Here is a 27,554-nt window from a genome sequence, read left to right as displayed (position 1 = left end):
GGTGCTCCATATTGAACCCGTAATCTATTGACTTCAGTGGCTTTAGTTTTGTTAGCAACGGTCTTTTGTCTAGGCATTTTGTTTGTGAAATTTGGTGAATGAGATGAAGAAAATATGAAAGAATGAAAGGAAGAGTAAAAGATAATGGTGGTGATTTAGGGAAGAAGAAGATGAATATGGTAAAGATTTATGGGGAAGGTGAGTGAATCTTGGTATTGGGAAGAGAAAAGATGATTGATTGGTGTAAATATAGGTGATTTAAATAGGTGTAAGTAATAGGTATTGATTAAGATAGATGAATAGGTAAGTAATTTAGAGTAGGAATAGGAAAAGAGTCAAAATTCGCCCCATATCCTGTCCCTGGAAGTCGCGTGTCGCGACTGAGATTTTCAAAATCTCAGTCGCGACAGCAAGTAGGCAAGGGGGACGAATTTTTCCTGAAAGTTGCCCTGTTGCTGTCTCAACTGAGATTTCAGAATCTCAACTGAGATTCTGAAATTTCTGGGTAAAAATGGGACTCTTTTTGACAATTTTAACATGACTAAACCAATTCCTCTTATAATTAAGTGACATTAATGTGAATATTAATCCCTGAAACTGAGATAAACAAAACTGAAACATTAAATTGAAGGAAAACCAAGGGTTGTTCCTTAAATGAAAGAAATAAAATAAAGAATTAATGCACTTTTATTGATCATAATTAAAAGAAAAACTATACCTTAATACATATTTACATAAAAACATCTTACTCATAAAAACTCAAATTATAAACAAACACTCATATATACAATAAAACAACAGAAACTCAAATTATATCCCTAAGAATTGGAAAAACGACGTGCATTGGCCCTGTTAATCTTCGTTTGAATGAAGACTTGCCTCTCTGGTGTAGAAAGGAATGTTGGACCAGAACAAAAAAACTCGTTTGACAAGCCCCTCATTTTCCAAGAACTCGTAGTCAAGAATAGGGAATGGTTCCATATCAGTCCAAGGGACATAAATGGTTCCCTTGGCTCCTAAAATGATTCCACAAATGATATTGGCGAACCCAATCTTCCGGTTCTTCAAACGGGAAGCGGCAACTAACCCCTCCATTAGAATCTTCGAAGAGTTCACTGAGTTGCCTTGGAAAACATCGCCTAACACATAAAGATCAGTATCTTTCACAACATTGCTACTGACTCGACCAAAAAGACTATGATAGAGGAATTTTTGTAGATACAGCATGGAGTTAGAATTTATGGATTTGTTGAAGGCAAGACGTGGATTGAATCGCCAAAATCCTGTTAACATCCTCCATATGTCTGTAGAAGTCATATCCCGTCCAGGATGGTGCTGAGTTGTGTCTCGGGGTGGAAATCCAAACCAATTATGAAGTTCTGGATATCCAAAAGTGAATACCTTCCCCTCACAACGAAAACTGAGACGAACACGACTCTTATTGATGAATCGAACGGTGGATAAAAACTCTAGAACCCAATTCCCAATTATAGAAAATTTCATAGAAACAAATTTGGTCCATCCCAAATTAGTCAGATAGCGATCTATGTCTTCGCTTATCCCGAGTTCCTCATTCAGAAACTCGTCCATATACATCATACCAAAGAATTGAGCATATCTAAACTGCAGAAAACATTTCCCTTCGTCATGATTATAGATTGGAAACCATACGCCATAACGATCAGAGATATCAATTTTCCCGCTTTGAGCAGAAGTGTGTTTTCGAACATTTTTCAAAGACTTGGTCATGTTTATGAGAGAGAAAGAAAATGGTGTCTGTAGGATTGAGAATTTGAGAAAGAAATTCAGAAAGATGAAATGAAAATGGAATAAGTCTGATCCTACAGGAATATATAAGACATATAAGTGAAAGGTTGTGTCTGTTAAAAAGAAAAGATGCCAAAGTGATAGCTCTTCGATTCAACTGACAGAAATTTTAAAATCAGATGGATGTAATCCGTTACAGTTATTTCAAATTGGAAAAGACAGAAAATCTCAACTGAGATTATCAGAATCTCAACTGAGATTTCCAAATCCTGAAACATGGAAAATCTCAACTGAGATTTTTGCATTTTTAATTTCTCAATAACACTTAACACTTAATGAAATCATTTTCAAAACATGACTAGAATAAAATTTTAATGTTGACAAAACTTATTTGTACACAAAATAAAAATAAAAATTAAAGTAAAAGAAAAAAATAAAAATAAAAATAAAAATAAAATAAAAATAAATAAATTAAAAAGAAGAAAAAAAAAATAAAAATTATGAACATAAAATAAGAAAAACTATAAATTAAAAATATGAAAACTAAATAAATTAATTTTCATAGAATTCGTCCACGGATTCAATTGCTTGAATTGGAGCTCCGTCGAAATAAATCTTGCAACGATTACCATTGACTTTTAATCGATCGCCATTGGACTTTTCTAGCTCCAAAGTTCCGTAATCAAATGTTTTAACAACCAAAAATGGTCCAGTCCATCTAGATTTTAGCTTACCTGGAAATAACTTTAATCTCGAATTAAAAAGTAAGACTTTATCCCCAACATTAAAGTTTTTAATTTTGATTTTGGCATCATGCCACTTTTTAACATTTTCCTTATAAATTCTTGCATTTTCGTAGGACAAATAGCGTAATTCATCCAACTCGTTTAAGTCGAACAAACGCTTTTTTCCTGCGCGTTGCAAATCATAATTAAGGGTTTTTATAGCCCAATATGCTTTATGTTCTAACTCTACCGGCAAATGACAAGCTTTACCATAGACTAATCTATAAGGTGTCATTCCGATAGGTGTTTTAAATGCAGTACGGTATGCCCATAATGCATCGTTAAGTTTATGTGCCCAGTCTCTTCTAGAAGACAAAACTGTTTTCTCAAGTATCCATTTGAACTCTCTATTTGATATTTCCGCTTGACCATTCGTTTGAGGATGGTACGGCGTAGAGATACGGTGGTGTACTCCGTATTTTTTCATAAGTAACTCAAAACTTCTATTTACGAAATGAGTACCACCGTCGCTTACCATAACTCTAGGAACTCCAAATCGATAGAATATTGCATTTAAAAACTTAACAACTACTTTAGAATCATTTGTCGGGGTTGCAATTGCTTCAACCCACTTTGAAACATAATCTACGGCTACTAATATATAATTTTTGCCAAACGAAGTAGGAAAAGGACCAATGAAATCGATCCCCCATACGTCGAAGATTTCAACTTCCAATATGTTCGTGAGAGGCATCTCATCTCTCCTTCCTAAATTCCCGGTTCTTTGACATTTATCACAGCGGATAATAAATGAACGGACATCTTTAAACAAAGTAGGCCAAAAGAATCCGCATTCTAGTATTCTAGCTGCTGTTTTGCTTACGCTATTATGACCTCCGTAAGCACTAGCATGACATTCCAACATTATAGGGTCATATTCAAACTCACTAACACATCTCCTAAGTATTCCATCGCCGCATGTTTTGAACAGAAATGGATCTTCCTAAAAATATCTCTTAACCTCTGAAAAGAATTTCTTCTTTTGCTGAGAATTCAATCCATCTGGCACAACATGTGCAGCTAAGTAATTGGCTATATCCGCATACCATAGAGCTATGACACTTTGTACTTGCATGAGATGTTCATCGGGGAAATCATCTCGAATGCCTAATGTTTCACCGATGGGACCGTTTTCATCCTCAAGTCTTGATAGATGATCGGCGACAAGGTTTTCAACTCCCTTTTTATCTTTAATCTCTATGTCAAATTCTTGCAATAATAAAACCCATCTAATAAGACGCGGTTTTGCATCTTTCTTAGCAAATAAATATCGTAAAGCTACATGATCTGTATAAATGATGACTTTAGATCCTAACAAGTAAGATCGAAACTTATCACATGAAAAAACTACTACCAACATTTCTTTTTCAGTTGTGGTGTAATTTAACTGTGCACCTGACAATGTGTGACTCGCATAATATATAACATGAAGTTTCTTGTCCTTCCTTTGACCTAATACACATCTTACAGCTAAGTCACTCGCATCGCACATAATTTCGAAAGGTAAATTCCAATCGGGTTTCGATATTATAGGTGTACTGACTAAAGCCGTTTTCAAGGTATTGAAAGCTTGTAAACAATCCTCATTAAAATCAAAAGTTGAATCTTTCATAAGCAAATTAGTAAGTGGTTTGGAGATTACAGAAAATTTCTTTATAAACCTTCTGTAAAAACCTGCATGACCTAAAAATGATCTTACTCCCTTAACAGTGGTTGGTGGGGGTAATTTTTCTATAACTGAAGTCTTTGCTCTGTCCACTTCTAAACCTTTTTCAGATATCTTATGACCTAAAACAATTCCTTCGTCTACCATGAAATGACATTTTTCCCAATTTAATACTAAATTCGTTTCCTCACATCTAGACAATACTTTATCTAAGTTCTGTAAACATGCATCGAAAGAATCTCCATAAACTGAAAAATCATCCATGAAAACTTCCATTATATCTTCAATGAAGTCATTAAATATTGCTGTCATACATCGTTGAAATGTTGCTGGTGCATTACATAGACCAAAAGGCATTCTCCTATATGAAAATGTTCCGTAAGGACACGTGAAGGTTGTTTTGTCTTGGTCATCCGGGTAAATGTAAATTTGATCCGGAATAACCATCTAGGAAATAATAAAATGCATGACCGGCTATCCTTTCGATCATTTGATCAATGAAAGGTAGAGGAAAATGATCTTTCCTAGTTGCTTTGTTTAGGTTCCTATAGTCTATACAAACCCTCCAACCGGTGGTGGTTCGTGTAGGTATCAGTTCACCTTCATCATTTCTTACAACAGTTATGCCTCCTTTTTTGGGTACACAATGGATTGGACTAACCCATTCACTATCCGAAATCGGATAAATGATTCCATTGTCGAGAAGTTTAGTAATCTCATTTTTGACTACCTCTTTCATGTTCGGATTTAAGCGTCTTTGCCTATCCGCTTTAGGTGGCTTATCCTCTTCTAAGTGAATTCTATGCATTACGATACTATGATTAATTCCTTTTAAGTCTGAAATTTGCCATCCCATACTTCCTATCCTATTTCTAACAACTTCTTTCAATTTTTCTTCTTGATCATTTGTTAATTTGTTAGAAATAATTATAGGTAGAGAATCGCCTTCGCCTAAGAAAGCGTACCTCAAATGACTGGGTAACACTTTAAGTTCTAATTTAGGGGGTATTACAACTGAAGGCGGAACTGGTCCATCTTCTCGAATCAAAGGCTCTGGGTCCTTATCTTCTAATTCCTCACCCATTATAGGTTCAATTATTTCTTCACTTTGAATAACGTCATTGACACATTCCTCGACTAAATCAAGTTTCATAGAAGCGAATTCCTCCATAGGGTATTTCATCGCTTTGTTCATATTAAACTCGATCTTATCTTCTCCTATCCTTAAAACTACCTTCCCTTCCAACACATCTACTAGAGCGCGTCCCGTGTTCATAAACGGTCTACCGAAAATTAAAGGGCAATTTACATCATATGCAAAGTCTAATATAACAAAATCGGTAGGAAAAATAAATTTATCGACTTTGACTAAAACATCTTCAATTATACCATATGGTCTCTTAGTGGTTTGATCCGCTAATTGCAAAACCATATTGGTACGTTTGATATCTTCTTCTAAACCTAACTTGTTAAAAATAGACAACGACATTAAGTTTATACTTGCTCCTAAATCACAAAGACAACTTGGGGATTCAATATCTCTCAACTTACACGGAATAGTAAAACATCCAGGATCTTTGAGTTTAGTGGGCAAATTACTTGACACGATTGAACTACAGTCTTCAGTTAACGAAATGGATGAAATTCCTTCCCAACTGATTTTCTTTGAAATTAAATCTTTTAAAAACTTACCATAGTTAGGAATTTGCGTGATTGCATCCATAAACGTTAAATTGATGTGCAAATTTTTAAGTTTATCTAAAAACGTTAGAAGTTGTTTATCATAGTCCTTATTTCGGACTTTCTGCAGAAAAGGTGGTTTGGGTACAAAAGTTTTAGTACTTGTGTCAAATGGTGAACTATTTGTGTTTAAGATATCTTCTTTGGATTTTGATAAATCAGTTCCTGTTAATGTTGCATCTTTGGGCATTTCCGGCCCTTGATAATTTTTCCCTGAATGAAGAGTGATAGCCTTTACCCGCTCTTTCGGATTTTCTTCCATATGGCTGGGAAGACTTCCCTCTTTTCGGGATAGAATTGATTTAGCAAGTTGACCAATTTGAACCTCCAAATTATGGATGCTAGATGAGTGGTTTTTAATAAGCTGATCGAACGTATTTTTGATCCGTTTAAAACCATCGTCGTGATTACTTATTTTTCCACTGATAGCATCTATAAACTTGTCGATTTTAGAAGATAAAGTGCTAATCGTATCTCTTGACTGATTTTGATAATTAGTGGTACGATTTTGATTAGCACTTGCATTATTGTTATTGTTATCTTTCCAGTTAAAGTTAGGATGATTTCTCCATCCAGAATTATAAGTATTAGAATAAGGATTATTAGTTTGGTTTTGCCCTTGGACAAAATTTACCTGTTCGATCTCACTCATGTTTTCGTAATCCACATCCGTTTGGATTGGATTACCATTAGAATCACACGGTGCCATAAACCTGTCAATTTTGTGCGATAAGGCAGAAAATTGGGCTAGTAACATCGCGACTGGATCAAGTTCAACTATACCTTTAACTGATGGTGTGGTTGAGGATGATGGTTTTTCCACCGGTATATGTCCACGTTCCGCGGGCCACATACTGCTGTTGATTGTCATTTCCTCCAAAAGTTCTCTCGCTTGGGCTGATGTTTTCTTCATAAATAGCTCTCCCGACATAGCATCTAATGAACCCCTAGTTGTAGGATTTAGTCCATTGTAAAATGTTTGCATTAAAAGTTCAACGGGTAACTGGTGGTGTGGGCATAAACATTGAAGTTCTTTAAAACGTTCCCAAGTCTCATAAAGAGTCTCATTATCATTTTGAGAAAAAGATGTTAACTCTTTTATGACTCTTGCGGTTTTTGCTAAAGGAATATATTTTGATAAAAATGCTTGGGCTAATTGTTCCCAAGTGGCAAAAGTTGCGGCTGGCATAGAAGTTAACCATTCTTTGGCTCTATCCTTGAAAGTGAAAGGAAAAGGCGAAGTTTGATTGCTTCTGCAGTCACATCTGAGATTTTAAAAGTGTCACAAATTTCAAGGAAATTTGTTAAATGGGTGTTAGGATTTTCGTTAGGTAACCCGTAAAATGTTACATTATTTTGCAACATATTAAGCAAAGCTGGCTTAATTTCAAATTGGTTTGCGGTGATTCTGGGTCTAACGATACTATTGGTTACACCGGCCACACCTGGCCTAGCGTAATCCATAAGTGTTGGTGGATCTGCCATTTTTCCTGGCTCGGTATATGTTTTTGCTGGAGTCTTATTTTTGTTTTTCTTGTTCTTCCTAATGGTTTTCTCAATTTCTGGGTCTATAGGGTCTGGTACAATGCCTGAACTTCGAGAACTGCGCATGAACCTGAAATCTTGCACGAACCGAAACTACCTACAAAACAGAATTTGAAAAATAAATAAATTAGTAAATTAATAAATTGCAAAAAGTTAAAATAAGTATGTTTAAACCTAGATTCGAAATAAAACACGAAAAATCTAAAATTTTGTCAAAAATTTTGGCATTCCCCGGCAACGGCGCCAAAAACTTGTGAAGCGATTTCCGCAAGTGCACGGTATACGCTTGTAGTAATAAAAGATATCGAACCCACAGGGAACGCTTTTTAACTAAAAACTTATTTAATTCAGTTTTCTTCACGTGTTTAGGTTTAACAAAAGAAAATCGTTTAATTGATTGAATTGGTTCGGATAAATTAGGATTAGATAAGAATATTATATTGAATTTAGAGAACAATTCCGTCTTGAGATTTTGATTACAAGACAGATACTTCCGCAATTGGAATAAATAGAAGGTATAAAACTTATTTTCATAAAGCAAAGAAAACAACTTTAACTTTGGTAAGATTATGGACATGTAATAATATAGGAATTTATTCAATTAAATGGCTTTGAACCGTAGAAATCTCTCTGGTTCGGAGCATATTTCTACCCTAATCAAATTAGTATTTTATATCCGATAATCCGCGATCACGATCATATCATCCGTAAAAACTAATTCTTTCAAGTGTTCAACAAAGTTCTTATATGAATAAGATGGAATAAAATGTTTTAATAAAAACACCAATTTATCATTTTGAAAATCATTTTGTCAGAACAATATCAAAATAACAACAGAAAGAATGTATTGAATAAAATAAATATATCATTAATGAAATGTGAATCTTCACAAGTTAACAGAGAAGTAGAAACATGGAAAGCATTGTGATGAAAACTTTGAGATCCGGGTTGTCAATCTTTCCCTCAAACTCCGTAGGTTTGTCAGACCCTTTTGCCCTTCAGCCGTTAGTTCTTCTCGCTGAATCTTCAGAATAGGGACCGGTTAGTCCGCTACCAGAATGAAAACTTGTCTCTGATCAACCTTTGAAACTAAACTAATACTGTGTTTATAACTAATCTAATAACAACTTGTGTACATCAAGTTTGTTTACAGAAATGAAATCTAACTTTCTGACTCTTTTCTGAATCAGAAACTCAACATAATAACTCTCTGATTTCTCTAACTTTTCTAACTTAGCCAACGACATTAATTTCTAAAATGGATCACTTATTTATAGTTGTTGAAGGGTTGTAATTGATGGGTCGTGTCCGTTGGTGAAGGGTCGCTTTTATCCAAACGAACAGACGCGTTTCTCGGATTAAAACATGTGAAATATGTGCAGAATTCTTCGCTGTCTCAGTTGAGATTTTGAGAATCTCAGTCGCGATAGGGGGTGCAGGGGCGAGTTGAAGACTTCGTTTTTTCGGAGTTCAGCTTTCGTATGTCGCGACTGAGATTCTGAAAATCTCAGTCGCGACAGGGGCTTTTCTCCCCGTCTCTCGACTGCTTCTTGTCCTCCTTGAGCGTTCTTCTGACTGATACGTATTCTTGGTACGCTTTTTAGGTTTTCCCTCCATTTTAGCTCCGTTTTAGATCCGTTTTAGCTCATATTTGGATTTAACCAAATAATTAAGTACCTTGCATCAAAGAAGTAAATAAAAACGTAAAAGTATTCTAAATGAATATATTTAGCACGATTTCAATGTAAATTTAACGTATTTATATATGATATTTTAGGTATATTTTGGGCTTAACACTGGCATCATTTTTGGCTTGAAAGTGACTCGACCTATGTGGTATCTCTACTTCGTCATGCTGACTTATCGGCCCCTAGGAGAAACATCAGGAGCTTATGAAGTATCGCGCGTTGGTTCGTGAAATGCATTTCATTGTGTTGCACATTTTTCGGGAAGGTAATCAGGTTGCAGATGCGCTGGCCAACTCTGGCAGGATCAGTTCGGAGCCTCGCTGGTAGGACTCACATCCTCATTTCTGTTCTAATTATATTTGGGAAAATTGTAACAGCCGAGATTTGTACCGGTTCGTTTAGTTTTACCATTCCTTTCTTGGACATTATTGGTTTTTGTTTTATTTATTTATTTATTTTGATTTGTATTTGGGGGTGGTTGTCTGATGGGTGCCAACCTTGTTGGGATGTCCCGGGCCTCATTTCCTATTCCTCTACCTTCTAATAAATAAAAATTCAATCTGTTATAAAATTAATTTAATTTTATTTCAGTTGTTTCGGATAATTCAGTAATTTTATCACAAAACCATACTGATGAAAATACTATGAAAAAAATAATCGAAACAGAATCCAATAGACTAAAAAACTGAACTGTATATGTTCGTGATTTTGGTCGAGTTTAATTTTTTGAACACCTCTAGTCAGACCCGACCTATTAAATATTTATTTTTATTTTATAGAAAAAACCAACTATTATTAAGAAATGAAAACATTGTAAATACAAAGAGCATCATCTAAACAACTAGGAGCAACAATATCACTGAAGAAGTTAACATTGGAACGGGAATGATGAGCCATTGAATGGGCCACACCGTTGGCTAATATAGGGACAAAAGTCACAGAACAATCTGGATGGATAAGTAACAAATCTCAAATTTCTTCTATAATAACCCTGAACTCGGTAATATCATGAACCTTTGATGAAATGCGATCCACCACCCCTTTAGCATCCATTTCAAACTGAACATTCTGAAAGTGGAGTGAAAACTACCCACATCATTGCGTCACGGAGAGCCAATGCCTCCGCTATTGAAACTTGAATACTACATGCCGCAAAAGAACTGAAACACACAATAAAATTGCTAGTACAACCATACAGAAACTATTCTCTGATTGAAACACTACCGCATCAACGTTACACTTAACATAATGGACCATTGTCTGTCGTAGTTCACACCGAACTTCCTGAACTTGACCAGCCCCCTCATTTCAAGCCTCTAATGCGAACATCTCCAATATGGGCCCAACGGGAGGAGCCAAGTTTCCCAAGGCAGGAAAACTGCCTCACACACCATGTGCATCAGGCCACATGCCGTGTGAGGCCAAGCCGAAGTAACTCAAAGTTCAGACCTACAGTGACATAACATGTGACATTCCACTCGGTGTATCACCAGTCGCTTGGCGCGTAGAAGCAGCAAGGCACCCACACGCCATGTGGGAATGTGACTCGATGTGTGGGCTGCCTGATTCACCATGTTGAAGGAGAGGGGACAAGGGCTGCCACACTTTAAATTACTGTTATACCATTATCTTATTTAATATTTTACCATTAGGTTTATTATCATCTTTTCCATTTGCACATCTACTCTCATACTACCCCTATCTTTATCCTTTCAAGGTGTAACACTAGTGGGGATATTTTATTATTTTTTCACACCTTTAGAGGAGGTATATAAATCTCCTTATTTGTAATGAAACTTAACTTTAATTAAATAAATCAATTTTAGCCTCCATTGGAGCTTTATCGACTTGTTCTTTAGGATCAACTCCTTCAAGCTATGGTTGAGAAGGAACAGCTTTGTAGGTTTACGATTAAAACCTTCATGTCTGATTTCGATCTGTATCAGTTGGCATCAGAGTCGAGTCATTTTCCTTCTAGAGACTTGTTCTTGAAAATGGCCCAACCCCGTCTACCACAAAAAACCATGAAATCCATTGACAAGAGATTTGAATCTGTAGAAAAGAAGTTTGAAGGCATGGAAAGTTGTATAAAGAAGCCCTCACAGTACAAAATGAAAGGCATGATGAAAGGATGAGGGAGTTGAATGCATCTCTCGAGGAGTTCAATATAGAGATGCAGAATAGCCATCCACAACCCGCCGAAGGACTTCACTGGAGGCATCAAGATATCTTTCGATCTTAACCCTAAAGTCAACCAAGCCCGAAATAATCTCCACCTCAAAAGCGACCTATTTTTCAACCACATGTGGACCTTAGGGCACAGGAGGTAAGGCATCCCAATCCTGTTATTATTCATAATGTCGATAGCGATGAGGAATGCTTTTAATGATTTTGAGCATAATAAGATTGCTAGAAATATAGGTATTATTGATAATATTGGTATTGGTGGTATTGGACATATAAATTTTGTTGGGGAGGACCCTAAAGTCAATTGACAAGTTGGGTCATTTGGAGAAATTATTCATCAAATTGTTTTCTAGGTTACGAAACTTGCCATCTACACTTCACATGTGCTTATTAGTAACAAATCACAAATATATGATTAGATGTGAATTTTTTTTTAAAAAATATACTGTATTTTGTACGAGTTGGACAAAAAAATTCAAATATTTTAAAAATATTAATTTTTAATCCTATTATTAAATAAAAAAATGAAATCCTTATTTTAAATCAACTTATGAGCACTTGGTGTAAAATAAGGAACAAAATATGTGTTTTATAATAATGTCTGAAATGGACCCAATTTGCCAATGTTAAAAGTGAAATTGCTCTTAGCTTCTAATGTTGGGTGTGAAATTGCATCATTTTAGATGTTAAAGATAAAAATGCTCTTGCCTCCAAAAATTAAAGGTATTTTTACATTTTATCCCTTTAAAAAATAAAGTTTTAATTAATTTAAAATAAACTGATCAGTATGCATTTTACCTAACACCTTGATGAATTGAAGATGATATAAGGATCTTCATGATTTTTTTTTATGATGATCCTTTAAATTTGTCTTTTAGCTATTTGGTTTTGGTTGTAATCTTTATTGTGGAAACCACTTCCTTACTTTATTTTATTTTATTGTGTAAATTAAATTAAGGGGGGTGTTTGTGTGAACTAAGGAAGTGTTTTAGTTGCTCAGTTTTATGATCCTGTTTACATTTTCACTTCAAAAATGAGAATTTGATGCTTGGTTAGTGATATCATGTTTGCCTTTTATATCTGAACTCAGCATTAGGTGTTTGGATGACTTCATGTTTGCCTTTTACACCCGAAAAGCAGTCTTTTACAAAAGCAGTGAATCTCTACTTTTTGAAAAAGCAGCCTTTTCTAATAGCAAACCGCAACAGCAACATCAAATAGCAAACCGTAACAGCAAACAACAAACAGCAACAACAAACAGTAGGTAAAACAAACACGCCATAAGCCCTTTAATTGTAGGGGTGTTGTAACAGTTTATATTATTTGAATATAAACTGACATTCTTAATTAATTGTTGAGTTCCTTATTTGGTTAAATATTAAGTAACTTGATTGTTTAAGAGATTCTTACTTGGTTGAATATCAAGCAACTTGATTAAAAGAGTTCCTCTTTTACATAAGCCCTTTGATTTTATTTTTATTATCAAATTATATATTTCCTTTATTTATATAACCTTTTTAATATTTGGTTTCACATATTTATATTACTAAGTTCTAGTAATACTAGATCATCCTAGTGTTTATGCTAAATTTGGAAATAATAAAAACATATTTCATCACACTATCTAATGAAAACAAGAGATAGATGAATAGATTTGTATTATGATTCTTTAATTCTAAAATATGAAATTGTCCGGCAAAAATAAAACAAAATAAAATCCAAGTTTGAGTATTTAATTTCCAAATATGCATCAATTAGAAAAACCATAAAAAAAATAACATCCTAAGTTTGATTCCTTAATTTCTTCTTAATTGATTTATTCATCATTCTTTTTCACGCAGAACTCTTCCAACAATCATCTGCAATATATTCTTCCTCATAACCGAACAAAAAATCCTCTATGAATGCGATGTCCTCTCCCTCTCCTTCTCTCCTTCTCCTTCTTCTTCGGCCTTAATATTTTTTTATGATTAATGGTGGTAATTATTGTAAATAGTATTTATTCCACAAAAGAATTAAATCGATACTAGTTTGATCAAATCGTAAGGAAGAATTAGGTGTATATGAATTATCATCATCGCTCTCTAATAATTCTAACTCCAAACTTTCACACAAAATTTTGTAGTTGTTCATTAGTAAATCATCAATGTTTGGAGTTTTCTCGTCATCCATGGTATCCAATTTTTCGGGAATAGAATGATATGGAAATTATGCATAGTACCCAGTTAAATGATTGGTGCATTTTAGAAATCTCTGTTGAAGTAGAATATCAGCTTCATATTCTTCTTCCTCCCATTCAGAAAGAAATTGTTGTTGCTCGAACTCAGAAAATAGGAACAGACCGAACAAAATTAAATGGGCAGAGTCGCGAATAATGTCGCTTTCTTTAAGACGTTCGCAGAACTGCCGTAATGTAGCAAACAGTATGAACTCCGGTCGCCTCCAGGATAAAACAACCCTCTTAAATACAATTGTCGTATTGCACCGTACGAAAATCATTCTGTATACACTCTCTGTTTACTTGTTCAGTTTCGAAAAAATACAGAATGAATGAAAATAAAATTGTGTGTTAAAGGCAGTCTCACATCACCTATTTATACAAGAAAAAAGAGCTGTTTGAGCTCTGATTTTATGGAGAAAGGGAAGGAGGAAAATCAGGAAGGTGGAGGAGACTGAAGACACGTTCAGAAAAAAATGGACGTTATGAACAACGTTCACAAAGACTAAATCAGAGTATAAATAATTAAATAAAAATTGATTTCCGAATTAATAAAAAATAATAATAAAAAAATATTATTAAAATTTTTTAATAAAAAAATTATACATTTTACACCACACCAACCCAACCCGGCCCGGTTCGGTCGGACGGACGGCGCGCGCGCGTGTGTGGTGGTCAACCATGAAGATAGGTCCTCACCCTTTCACAAAAGTGGGTACCCCTTGGGGCACACCCCAAGCATGTGAGGACCTTCTTTATATACATCTCCACTAAGTGCTTTGAAAGCAATGTGGGATGTTTTTCCACTTGAAAAACTCAAAGACACAAGAAGACACATGGGTGGGCTTATTTCACAAATTATATTTGGGCCAAGCCCAACAATCCCCCACTAGAATTTTTGAAATCGTTTTACTGAGCAGTTACATAAGGTCAGACATAAACAGAGGTATCTTTCGATTTGAACCTTTGCGTAGTGAGTATAGTTCAGATTTTACTAGAGTGAGTCGTAGTCTTGAACTCTATCTCTGATCTATATCACGCCATAACCTTTTCAGAGTGTAGTTCTAGTAGCCCATGCGTTTAAGGCCTTGCACGTCTATCCCGGTTTAATGAATGCTCTAGAGTTTTGCCCTAAACTCATAGGAAGAGGCCTCACTTCCACATTCATATAGGTGAGTCTATCAAAAGTACTCCTGTAGCTATGTACTTCACTCCAAACGGAGTATAGACTTCATTAAGAGTTTCTATTATCTCAACCTCAAATTGCTTCAGGATATTCATACTTCTAATTGCATGATCTGACTCATATTACAACACAACTTGTTATTACCCTTTGAACCTATTTCTTGGGATCTCCAGTCTATAGGTTGGGTTACCATTATGTGTAACTCATCACTGTAGGGGCATAAGTCCCATACTCTTTGCCGTATTATGGACTTTCTCTCTAGCTAATCCTTTCATCACTGAGCGTATGTGATCCACTCTAACAGCTCCGTTTGTGAGTAGCTCTCTCACAGTGATGTGCTTACGACGTATCTGTCGTTTCTTATCGTTGTAATAACGATTCTGAATCTTAGCAATAGCCGCGGTACTATCGCAATGGATCAATACAGCTGGAATCGGTTTTTCCCATAGGGGAATCTCAGCTAACAGACTTCTCAACCAACCTGCTTCTTCACTAGCCATAGCTAGTGCAATCAGTTCTGATTCCATGGTTGATTGAGCTAGAATAGTCTGTTTCTTAGACTTCTATGAAACAGCACCACCAGCTATATTGAAAATATAGCCACTAGTAGCCTTGGAATCATCTGATAAGGTATTCCAGTCAGCATCACTATATCCTTCAAGGACTGCTGGAAATCTTTGATAATGTAATCCAAGTTTCATGGTTCTTTTAAGGTATCTCATGACCCTTTCTATAGCATTCCAATGCTCCACACTAGGTCTACTAGTAAATCTGCATAGCAGTCCTACGACATACGCGATGTCGGGTCTAGTACAATCAGTGGCATAACGAAGACTGCCAATTATGCTAGCATACTCTGATTGTCTTACACTGTCTCCAGTGTTCTTAAAAAGTTTTATACTAGGGTCATAAGGTGTACATGCAGGTTTACAGTCAAAGTAGTTATATTTCTTTAGTATCTTCTCAACGTAGTGAGATTGATCTAAAGAAATTCCAGTTTCAGACCTAGTTATCTTTATGCCAAGAATGACGTTCGCTTCTCCTAGATCTTTCATGTCAAAGTTTTCACACAACATTGACTTAACAGCATTCACAACATGAATATTAGATCCAAAAATAAGCAAGTCATCAACATACAAGCAAATAATGGTGCAAAGACCATTTTCATATTTATAGTAGATACACTTATCACTTTCATTCACCTTAAAGCCATTTGAAATAATCAAGTTATCAAACTTTGCATGCCATTGCTTAGGTGCTTATTTTAGCCCATATAAAGACTTATCTAACTTACATACCTTATGGGCTTGACCAAAGACTACAAAGCCCTCAGGTTGATCCATATAAACCTCTTCTTCTAGTTCACCATTCAAAAACGCAGTTTTAACATCCATTTGGTGCACCACTAGATTGTGCACAGAAGCAATAGTAATCAAAACACGTATAGACGTAATCCTAGTGATAGGTGAATAAGTATCAAAGAAATCAACATTTTCTCTTTGTCTAAAGCCTTTAGCTACAAGGCGAGCCTTAAACTTATCTACTGAACCATCAGGTTTCAGTTTCTTCTTAAGGATCCATTTACAACCTATTGGTTTACAACCTGGTGGTAAGTCTACTAAGTGCCAAGTTTGTTTTGACTCAAGTGAGTCCATTTCATCATTAATGGATTTTTGCCATAAATCAGCATCTAATGAGGTTAAGGCTTCTTGTATAGTAAGTGGATCCTCTTCTGCTGTGAAAGCGTAAAAGTCAGAACCAAAGTCTTTAGATACTCTAGGTCTCTTACTTCTCCTAGGTTCAGATTCCTCAATCTCTTTTTGTACTATAGGTCTAGTAGCAGGTATGCTACTCGATGATGCACCCCCACTATTTCTTAATTTAAAAGGAAACTTATCTTCATAAAAGTCAGCATCATTTGACTCCAAGATGACTTTTGCATTCAAATCATAGAACCTATATGCTTTGCTATTCACAGCATATCCAATAAACACACATTCATAAGCCCTACTAGCAAGTTTGACTCTCTTAGGGTCAGGAATCCTAACATAAGCCAAACAACCCCAAGTTCTAAAATATGATAGATTAGGTGTTTTATTTTTCAAGATCTCATAAGGAGAGATTTTGCTTCTGGATTTAGGGACCCTATTTAGCACATAGCAAACAGTCAAAAGGATTTCTCCCCACCAATGTGAGGCAGCACCTGAACTAAGCATAATAGCTACTACAGATTCGGTAAGTGTCCTATTCTTCCTTTCAGCCTTTCCATTCATTTCTGGTGAGTAAGGTGCTGTGGTTTCATGTATAATGCCATGTGATTTATAGAAATCAATAAACAGGCTAGAACCATATTCTGTGCCTCTATCGCTACGAAGTCTCTTGACTTTCCTACTGTATTGATTTTCTATTTCAACTATGAACAACTTAAACATATCAAACACTTCACTTTTATTTTTCATAAGATAAAAAAAGTGAAGTCAGAACAATCATCTATAAAGGTTATAAAATACCGTTTGTCATTCCTAGTCAACTTTCCATCTAATTCACATATATCTGAATGAATTAAATCTAGAGGTTCAGAATCCCTAACAACTGATTTATGAGGTGTTTTTGTGATTTTTGCCTGACTACAATAATCACATTTAGAAAACTCATTCAAATTCAATTTTGGAATTAAACCTAAGTTACTCATATTTTTAATGATACGCTTATTAACATGACAAAAACGAGCATGCCAAACATTAAAAGTACAGAAGGAGTAAACAGAAGCATTCACTTTATTAATCTCAACATTCAACTTAAACATGCCTTCAGTAGCATAACCTTTTCCTACAAATACATTGTTCTTAGTCAAAGTAAATAAATCTGCTCCTATAGTCTGAGTAAAACCAGCCTTGTTGAGTAGATGGCCCGAAACCAAAATTTTTCTCATTTCTGGAGTATGCATCACATCCTTCAAAGTTAAGGTTTTTCCAGATGTGAAGTTCAATTCCACACTACCAATTCCAGCAACAATAGTGGTATGGGAATCACCCAATAACACTTTCTTATCTTCGGTCACAGCACTGTATGTTTTGAACATACTTCTATCATAGCAAACATGGCGTGAAGCACCAGTGTCTACCCACCACCCATCTGATCCACCTATGAGGTTGATCTCAGAAATCATAGCAACAAAGTTATGTTGCTCTTCAGTCAGGTTAACACTAGGAGTAATGTTTGGCCTGTTCCTGCACTTACATGCCATATGACCTGGTTTCCCACAGTTAAAGCATAGGAAAGCAGCATCATTTCTAGGTGGTTGTTGCTGTGGCCTATTTTGGTTCCTTTGAAGGTTCCAATTCAAATTAACTCGAGTGTTGCAGTTTTGGATTGGTTTGCGGTTCTGATTCTTAAAATTCTTTTGAGTGGGTTTCAGAACTGCAGTGGACCTTTTAATGCTATTAGAAACAATAAGCACTTCCTCTTTTAAATCTTGTTTTCGAGCTTCCTCCTCAATTCGGAGGCGAGTAATCAAACTTTCCATCGAAAATTCTTTTGTTTTGTGCATCAAAATATTTTTAAAATCTTTCCACGAAGGAGGCAATTTGTCAATTATGACAGCAACTTGAAATTGATCGTTTAAAGGCATACCTTCTGAAATAATTTCATGTGCTATTGTAGACACCGAGTCGGAGGACCTGTGACGAAAACCTGTAAACAAGACGGTTGAAATGGTTGATTCCGGAAGTTTTAAAAACAAAAAATATATAATATATAATAAGGAAGGAGAAATTACAGTGGGTCGCGGTCGTCGATTGGACGGCTCGCGAGTGCTCGACGGCGTGTTGCGAGCGCCTAGCGGCAGCCGACGCGCGTCCAACGACAGTCGGACGCCCGCCCGGCAGCACGGGGCGCGCGCTCGACGTCCGTTGGATGCACGCGTCCGATCGCGAATGGCGCGCGCTCGACATCCGTTGGACGCACGAGCCCGGCGGCGCGGAACGCGCGCTCGACGGCCACGGGGCGTGTGCGCCCGACAGCACGAGACGCGCCCCGGCAGGCGTTGGGCGAGCACGCCCGGCAGCCATTGGGCGAGCACCCAACGACGTTGGGTGAACGCCCAACGATCGTTGGGCGAACGCCCAACGTCGGTTGGGCGCACGCCCAACGATTGTTGGGCGCTCGCCCAACTCTGTTGGGAGATCGCCTAACAAATGTTGGGCGGCCGCCCAACTATTGTTGGGCGATCGCCCAACAATGTTGGGCGGCCGCCCAACATATCGGGCGTCGCCCAAAGGGGTTGGGCGACGCCCGATCTTGCTCGGGCGTCGCCCATTCGTTCCGGGGATCCAATGCCTATAAAAGGCACGGATCCCCATGCATTTGAGAGGAGGCTTTTTGGGAAATATTTTCTCACTCTAAACATTTTTAGAGAGAGAAAATTGATTTTTTTGGGAAAAAACATTTTTTTTCCTAAAAATTCCTAATCTCCTAAAAGTTAAAATTTTACCAAAAACACCGGAAAAGCACGATTCGTGGAATCAACCGACTTCAATCGTCAATACCGAATTTAAGGTATTATCCGAGGACTAGACTCGTTTTATTTTATTTAATTTATTTCTTTTCCTTTATTTATTTTTATGTTATAATTTTATTTATTTATTTACCACGTTTTATTTAATTTTGCGTATTTATTTAATTTTCGTCTCGTGTTGAATAAAATTTGGTTTTGTTTTAAAATAAAAACCTCGTTTTGATATCCCAATACGAACCGTGATCCGATAAAAAGGTAGTTCGGGTATTAAAAGACGTTGTAATTATAAGTTTCTTAAAAAAGAAATTTCCAAATAACGTTTTAAAATAAAAACGTCGTTTTAGGAACTTCCGTTATTGACTATGATCCATTTTTGGTAGTTCGGAAATCCAAAACGATTGAATTAGATTTAATTTAAAGCTTTTGAATAAATCTAGAAAAAATTGGAGTGCTGCTGTAATTTACCGTTTCTGTCACTAATTGCTGTTTACACGGATTTTCCATCGGTAAATCTGCCAGAAGGTAAAAAATGCTGTTTTGGTCTCTCTTTCTCAACTTTTAAGCTTTTGATCCTTTGTATATATATGTATTATTATGTAACATTTACTTTCAAGTTATTTTTAAATACCTTATACATATAGTTATTTAATGTGTTTATAAATTATTTTTCATTAATTGGATTTGATAAAGTATATGTATATATATTTTCTTTTTTCATTCATTTAAATTATATTGGGTTTTATTTTAAAAAGTTATTTACTTGGGTATTTTGAGGTAATTAATTACTAGATATTTTGAGGATAAATATGCATTATTTTAATGTTTAATGTATATTTGGGAAAGTTATTTTCTATAGTCATTTTGGGATATAAAGTTTATTTTCTTATTAACAATGAATTTTGTTTATCATTTTACATGTTTTTTTAGTATATTTAGTATATTTAGTATCTTTTATTTTCATTATTATGTATATATTTAGCTATTGAGTAGCATCCTTTACTTGGTTTTCTAAAGTTATATGTATATCATTATTTTCAAATACATGTGTATATATATGTATATGCTTTTCCCTTATTCTCTTTGGACATTTATTGGTCCATATTTTAAATGGGTTTTATTTGAAGTGAATTTTGATTTAATATGTTCATTGTGGTAATTATGACAAGTAAAGAGTCTATTGAGTGAAAAGGGGAAAATAAATCCCAAAAAGAGTTTTCAATTTAATTATCTAAACTAAAGGTTTTTTAGAGGTTCCTAATGTAGATAAATAGTGTCTTCTTGACATTTTAAATCATTTCTTAAAACATCACGTTTTAAAACCTTAGTCCATTCCAACGACGGATTAAGCGAACCTTGTAATTAAAATCGTTTTCATTATAAATAATAGAGTTTTGAATCGTTTTCTTAAATGATTTGTACAAAATAAATTGACTTGTATGCTTAACCACGTTTTCTTATTAAAGGTTTTTACCTTAATGTTTTCAAACACTTGAGTCGTTCCAACGGCGATTCAGGCGGACTTCATCAAACGGGGTTTTGAAACGTACCTAAATCGTTCCAACGGCGATTAAGGTGCGAACCATGTAAATGAACTCGTTTTGGGGGAAATGAGTTAGTATAGAATTAACACGCAACACGAAATGTAAATCACGTTGTAAATAAATCAATTCTTCCTTCTTCCCCTCTCTCTTATATGTATATTGAACTGATGTAAATGGGTGATTCTTTACTAAAGTGGCTTTTCAATAATATATGCTTAAAACGGCTTCCAAAATGAGAAAGAAAAGGTTTCAAATGAATTTTAAACTTAAAGAAGTATATGATTAGTCCGTTATCGCCTAACATGCTGAGTAGGAGGCCGGTGGTTCATAACCGGGCGATGTCGGGGTGCCTAGTAGCCTTTCTCCGGAAAGGAGCTAGCCTTCTCGGCTCGTACCTAAGTTTCCCGAACCCACACCGGTCTCCCGCAAGGGATCGGTGTTCATTTTCCCATTCGTGGGTGGCGACTCTTCTATATCTCCGAGCTCCGGTCCTGTCGAGCAGCTTGATTCCACGATTGGTTGCTTTCGGCACCAATCACCGCTTACGTCGCCATGAGGTGTCCACCCCCCGGTCCGCCCGGGAGATTAGGCCGAGGCACCTCGTCTAACAAGTGGCGACTCTGCTGGGGAAGCGAGAAATTTGATTCTGGAAGGCGTGTATTAAGCCCTTAACGGGGACGGATCGTATTATTTCTTTTCGTATGCATTCATGTGCATTATTGCAAACCTTTTGGGTAATTTCCGCGAAACCTCTAGCGAGAGTCCATTCGTCGCTCGAAAGAGGCTAGTGTAAGTTCCCCCTTACAGTAAGGCGCCAAAGGGTCCCCATCCATTCGTTAGGGGCGAATTTGTGCGGTCCTGTGAGGTCCCGCGCTCAGCCGTATCAGCATATAGTAGCCTTAGAAGTTGCCATAGGATTACCCGTTACTATTTTTGGCGTGATAAATGAATCAGTTCGTGTTTTCAAATTGCCATGATACATGTCTAAATCCTAAAGTATGTAAAGAAAATGAAATGATGCGTTAATATATACTCTTGAGTCGACATACTAATTACCCTAAAACATCGAAATGATTTAAACTAAAGACGACTTAGTCATCTCGTATGAATGAACATGTGCGGCCCGCCTTGTCCCTTTCTGTGTCCCGACGAAGGCATATGTTCAGGAAATGCGTTACGACGTAAGCACGTATTAGTATGCGTCGGTTTGGTGTTAAGGATAGTTACATTTCGATACAAAAGACTATATTAACAGTAGCCATTATTCACATTCTTTAAATAAATTGGGATAAAACAAGATCATAACGAAACGAAAACGAAGAACATTTCTGTTTCGAACGACCCTGTCATAACGTGAAAAGTTTCACGCACGTAGCCCGTCCCTTCCGAATAAAAGACGAGCTTTTACGTTATGCCCCGTGTCGTTCTTAAGAGAGATGGACGTGTCCGCAGAAGTGACTAAGAAAAGAAAAGCAAAAAATGAACTAAACGACCAAAATCATTCCGAATCTACGATATGTCAATACCGAGAGTAGTTAAAGAAAATAAACCAATGCCGTTGAATACGTGCCTCGAACGAGTGTATACCCCGTTTAAAATCACGAAGCCGAATTAAGCCGAACCATATAATTACGCCATATGGACGAGACTGCGGGTTTTGACTAACGACTCGATCATTTCGACCGTTACCAAAACTGCAAGAAATATGGCCCGATGTACGTGTTTGCTTAATTCGTACCTAAAGGAAACAAAACAGTGATATCCTCACTTCAAACAAACACGCGATTCAACGAAACGTTGATTTTCTATAACCACACTAAGATGATATATCCCGTGGATTGGGAAGAACAACGAACTGTTGCTAGCCGAAAGGTTACCGTGCACTCAAAATAAGACTCGCCGTCTTTTCACGTAGCTAAAATGAGCACACGGATCCTCGACGCTAAGAACAAACACGTTACGCGATGAGTCCGTTCCCTAAAATAAAATCCAAAAGTGATTCCATCACTAAATAAACACGTGGTTACGTCTCTCGATAGATCCAAAAGATCCCGTTGTAATCCAAAAATCGAGACACGAACTCGCGCGAACAAAAGGGAACGAGTCATTGACAATAACGAACGATAACTCGTACCACGTCTAAAAACTGAGATGCGCTCAAAGGGAGTCAAAACCCGAACTAATGTGTCTCACGAAAGGACGAAAGACGAGTTATTCCGAAAGGACAATCCAACTTGGTCGATTTCTTAGTCACTGAACGTTGATACGTCAAAACGAACTGTATTGTCTGATGAATGATCTACTTTTCCGCAATAATCGACGGCATCACGCGTCCCCTGGACCGCAATGTGAGCCCCAAACCAAAATCCTAGGAAAGAGACTTGGACCATCGAGTGTGTGGAGGGATAAGGGTGGAAGAGAGATGTTGTGATACGTGTAATTAGACTAACGTTTGTTCTTCTTATCTTATATATCCGTAAATAATAAACGCACACACCACGAATCATGCATATAAAATCATGCATACATACTAATGGATACCGTTCACGCAGACGTCATCATTAAGCGATTGTGGTACCGAGAGAGCAGTCGGCTAGTTAGGCAGTTTGACCAGTTACAGATTGACAGTTCTGAATCGACAGTTGTGGCTTCGGAATCATCTTCTTCCGAGTATACTCAGTCTTCAGCCAGTATGTCTGCGACCGACAAAAAAGTGGCCGGATTGGAAAACTCTGTGAACAACATTAATGAGCAGTTAGCGGTGATAGCGGCCCAGTTAGCTAAGCTGGCCATGAGAGATGACAAAAGTGGCAGTAAACACGCTGAGAATGAGGTGAACGATGGACCTCGCTTTGGGAATGAGGATGACTATCAAGATTATATCCGGAAGTAGCTTGAGAAAGAGAAAGCTAAGGAAGAGGAGTGGAAGCAACACATCACTCAGGAGGTGCAGGATCTACGTGGGGGAAGTTCCGGGAGTCAGGACTTTTATAACTTGAAGAATTGTTTATCGGCAACGGCTTTGCCTTTGAAATTCCGGCTCCCTGACATGAAAAAGTTCAATGGAACTGGGGATCCCACTGCCCACATGAATTAGTATGTCGCTGTAATGAAGCACACGATCCTGACTGAGGATCAAGTCCTGGGGCTGTTTAACACCTATCTTGAGGGGGCTGCCCTCACATGGTTTCATGCATTGCCGATGGTGACGAAGAGGGATTGGAAAGAGTTAGCGAAGTCATTCATCACTCAGTATAGCTTCAACACCATGCTTGAGGTCACTTTGAAGGAGCTTGAGAGCACTAAGCAGCAGACGGGGGAATCCTTCTCCGATTTTGTGAAAAGATGGAGGGCCAAGGCCGCGGTTATGAAGCAGAAGCCGCTTGAGCAGGATCAGATCCGAATGGTAGTCGGTAACACCTTGCCGTATATTAAGAATGAGCTGCGGTATATGCCTTTTACCGATTTCAATCAGATGTATAGTTGTGCCTTAACTGTTGAGGGGGATGGAGAACCAAAAAAGGCGTACACTAAATGGATGAAGTCTGGGTATAGTGCCGGAGGGCCAAGTGCGAGTGCGGAATCTGCAGCAGTGAAAGTGCTTGATCTTAATGCTATCGAAAAGAGGCAGTTCGCCAAATTTGATCAGACCTACACAAAAGTTTTCGAACGATTGCAGAAAAAGGGGCTGCTGAAAGCTCTTACTCATTATAACAAGACACCGCCTCCTCCGCAGATACAAGCTAGGGGATATTGCGAGTTCCACAGCAATTATGGGCACACTATTGAGAACTGTGAGAGATTGAAGCACGAAATCCAAAATTTAATCGAGGAGAAAAAGATAGCTGATCCTTCGTCAGCGAACCCTTCCACTAGGCGTAATCCATTGCCTAATCATAGGGTGAGCATGATCGGAGTTGATTTGACAGAATGCGTAGTGATGGAATCCTTCGAGGAGAACGTAGAGGAGTTGCTGGATTCCGACGAAAGGAACAATGTAGGAAATGGTCTATATGTGTCCTTTCTTGGCGAGGAACAAGAGGATGAACCGATGGGAGAGGGATTGGATGGTGGAGCACCGTATGATGAAGATAGTGCCGAAGAGACCGGAGAAGGGTCATCTCGAACTATTGTGCCTAATTTGGGTCTGTTTAGTGGAGGGGGAAATCCCGAGGTGCAGTTGCGTGAATATATGCGCGATATGTTTGTTGAATCCTTCGGGGTGGATGAGATTGCTCAGTGGTTCCACCATTCGCTGATAGGCGAGCCTTTGGGGTGGTTTCACTCATTACCCGACTCTTGCAAGTATGATTGGGATCAATTGTCAGATCTATTTCTAGAAAAGTATCAAAGAGCTGAGGACAGGACTGCAGAGCGCTTTGCGATGCAGATCGGACCTATCAATCGTCCGCTACCGAGGGTCAGTAAGTATAATGGCAACAAAGATCCGATGGAACACCTTCATTTCTACTTGTCGGCCATGGCGCCCTTGGGTTTTAAGGAAGAAGAGATCACCAACTTGTTCTGTAATTCATTGATGGGTGAGTCGTTGATGTGGTATATGTCACTTCCGATGTATGTTAAGACCGATTGGGCGGCAATGACGAAGAGGTTTATCAAAGAGTATACGGTATGGATGTTGGCGGATCAAACCCCGGACTCCCCCTCTTATGAAACGCCCGAGGCAGTGTTGGCAATGCCTAGGTATGGTGGATACCAGGATCCTGTTGAGCATGCGAGGTTATTCCGCAACCATATGTACGACGCCGGATTCCCGCAATGTGAATTACATGAACATTTCCTAGAAACTTTAATAGGAGAAGCCTTGTTGTGGCACCAAGGCCTATCAGAGGAGGAAATGGGTCATTGGATACCGCTTAGGAGTGCTTTTGTGGCGAGATATGAGATGTATGTTCCAGGGACGGGATCCTTGGAAGATCTGGATAGGATCAGGCAATTCCCCGAGGAACCATTCGTGGATTATGCTAGGAGGTAGAGGCACCGGTATGAACAGTGTCACGAAACAATGAGTGATAAGGTGCAGCTTATGTGCATACAGAGAGGAGCTATTCCGTTGGCAGCTAGAAGGATGAGCAGAGTGTCCCTCCGAGATTACAATGATCTGATAGGTTGGGCTTTGTATGGATCAGCGGATCCTTTTTATTTGAATCCGAACGTTCCTCACGTTATGGATTTAATGATTGTGGATATTTGGGAAAGTTCCTCGGACGAGGAAGATGCTAATCGGAGGATTCCTATCAATATTTGGGATGAATCGGATGATGAGCCAGAAATCGCCGTCATGACAAGGTCAGGACGAGTGGCCGAGGGAAAGGCACCTATGGTTGAGACTGAGATAGGGGAAGGGTCGGCTCCTAAGCCCGATGACCAAGTTCTTGAGCAGTTGAAGAAGACACAAGCTAAGTCCACAGTGTGGGAAGTTTTATGCCATTTCAAGTACCACTGTGAAAACCTGATGAAAGAGCTGCAGAATTTGGTTATTTCTACCGATACCGAACCGGCAGCATTAGTAGGGGCAATCATGGCTCGAAAGAAAACTGAAATCACGTTTACTGATGAGGATCTCCCAGAAGAAGGGAAGGCTCACCATAAGCCTTTGTACATCCGAGCGGAAATCAACGGGAAGAAGACTAGCTGTGTGATGGTCGATGATGGATCGGCTATTAATGTCTGCCCGTTGAAACTCTTGTCTAAGTTGGGAGTGGAAAGAGGAGACTTGACAGCCTCGAAAACTGTGATTAGGGCTTATGATGATAGCCGTAGGCATATTGAAGGAGTCTTTAAGGCCAAGTTGAAAGTGGGGCCGCATGAAGAAGAAACTGAGTTCACGGTGCTGGATATCCCGGTAACCTTTGCTGTATTGTTGGGACGCCCATGGTTCCACAAGTTGGGAGGTGTGCCCTACACGCTCCATCAGATGATCAAGTTCCCCTTCGGGGAGGAGATAGTGACGATCAGAGAAGAAAAATTAAGCTCGGTGGTGGCATTGGGAATTGAGCCTCAGCTTTTCTCCGGATTCCAAGTTTCTGGGATTTACGAGTCTAGCATGACCTCTTATGTGGTGAAAATGATGAAAGGGGGTTTCATCCCCAGTATGGGCTTGGGGAGCACACCATCAAGGGTTGCCAGAATTTTCGAATTTCAAGAGTCAGAAAACCCGAAGGGGTTTAGGATATGAACAGAGAGGTCCGTCCAACGCAAGTGGTGAAGGAAAGGTGGGCCTAAGGAAGTATTTTGTGAACGAGAGGCACGGAAAGGTTTATTCGGGGACTCCCGAGTCATGGACTAGCACCGAAGGAAAGATTCTGCCAGGTTTTGAGATCTTCAATGATGTTACTGACTGGGGCAAAGGAAAAGCGAGCTGCTTTGTCGAGGAGATTATGATGTTAGACTTGAATGCCGAGGAGCAAGTCATCACTATTGAAGCAACTGCAGGAGCGGTGAATGAGCCTAGTACCTCCAAAGCTCATAAGAAACCCGAGGACCTCGATGATGAAAATTGTATTACGGCTTTATTTGAATCAGATGATGTACTCGCCAATACTATCAATAAAATGAATTCTGACTTTGCTTACTTGCTTGATGTTGATCGTGATCATTCCATGCATTCTCATTCATATAACATGCCTACATTTGAAATCAATGCAATAGAAATGTCAACTTTCAATCTTGGCACGGATGAAAATCCTAAACT

The 27,554-nt window shown here is 37.9% G+C and overlaps 1 non-coding gene across 1 annotated transcript; it reads left to right on the top strand.

Moving 5' to 3' along the window:
• Positions 1–6,959: 6,959 nt before the first annotated feature.
• On the top strand, positions 6,960–7,066 carry LOC136228248 (small nucleolar RNA R71). Its single transcript, XR_010688577.1, has one exon. It is a non-coding gene; the product is annotated as a small nucleolar RNA R71 (small nucleolar RNA).
• The last annotated feature ends 20,488 nt before the right edge of the window (positions 7,067–27,554 follow it).

This window comes from Euphorbia lathyris, chromosome 4 (genome assembly GCF_963576675.1).
Source record: "Euphorbia lathyris chromosome 4, ddEupLath1.1, whole genome shotgun sequence".
Classification (NCBI taxonomy): domain Eukaryota; kingdom Viridiplantae; phylum Streptophyta; class Magnoliopsida; order Malpighiales; family Euphorbiaceae; genus Euphorbia; species Euphorbia lathyris.
The sequence above is the reverse complement of the archived record's forward strand: the minus strand, read 5'-3'. Positions and strand labels throughout refer to the sequence as shown.